Source organism: Myotis davidii, unplaced genomic scaffold (assembly GCF_000327345.1).
Source record: "Myotis davidii unplaced genomic scaffold, ASM32734v1 scaffold249, whole genome shotgun sequence".
Taxonomy (NCBI): domain Eukaryota; kingdom Metazoa; phylum Chordata; class Mammalia; order Chiroptera; family Vespertilionidae; genus Myotis; species Myotis davidii.
The window spans coordinates 4,877,050-4,878,154 of NW_006300367.1; positions in this window are offsets into that span (position 1 = coordinate 4,877,050).

The window sequence follows — 1,105 nt, forward strand, 5'->3', positions numbered from 1 at the left end:
GGGTGGTGTGGCAACCTCCCCATCTACCCTGCCTTGAGTGTGACGGGGCGGCGCCCCAACCCCCCAATCGGCCCTGCTCTGAGCCCGACCAGGGGCTACACCTAGGGATTGGGCCTGCCCTCTGCCACCTGGGAGCAGGCCTAAGCCAATAGGTTGTTGACCCGAGGGGTCCCAGACTGTGAGAGGGCACAGGCCGGGCTGAGGGACCCCGCCCCCCTTCCCCCCGAGTGCACAAATTTTTGTGCACCGGGCCTCTAGTACTGTAATAAAAGTGAATGTGGTCTTTCTCTAAAACTACCTTATTGTACTGTACTCTCTCCTCCTCCTCCTCTTCTTCCTCCTCCTCTTCTTCCTCCTCCTCCCCCTGCTGCTCGTCCTTGTGATTATATGAGATGATAAAATGCCAAACTTGGTCCTGAATCTGTGTACCTGTCCCCTACTTGCAGTAAATGTCTTGGTGCCACTCATTTCGAGGCTCCCTTACTGAAGTGTTCCTATAGGTTCAGTGCTTTCTGGTGCAACTCTTTGCCATCAGTTGGAACATGTTTTCTGTTCATGTCCTCCACACACAGAATTTAATGCCTTTTCCATCTTAACTAAGCATTTACCATGCACTTATCATGCTACAATTTTTACAGTTTGAGGTACAAGAGCAAAACCAGCACAAATTTCTTTTTTCTTCTTCCCAATTTCACAGACTTGTTCTTAGCAACCTCAGCACATGATATTTTTTCTTTCCTTGCAACTTGAGAACTTTCACCTTTTCATTTAAAAGAAGCACTTTATGGCTTCTCTTGGCATATCCAAATTGCCAGCTTCACTACTATACTTAAGTGATTACATAATTGCTCAACCAGAAGCTCAGTAAAATTATAATTCTTAATATTGTGTTTTGCTCTAACTGGTTTGGCTCAGTAGATGGAACACTGGCCTGCATGACCAAAGGTTCCCAGGTTTAATTCTGGTCAAGGGCATGCACCTCGGCTGCAGGCTCCTCTCCGGCCTGGGCCCTGGTCAGGGCTTGAGTAGGAGGCAACCAACTAAGTGGGTTTCTCTCACATCGATGTTTCTCTTTGTCTTCCCCTCTCTCTCCACTCTCTCTAAG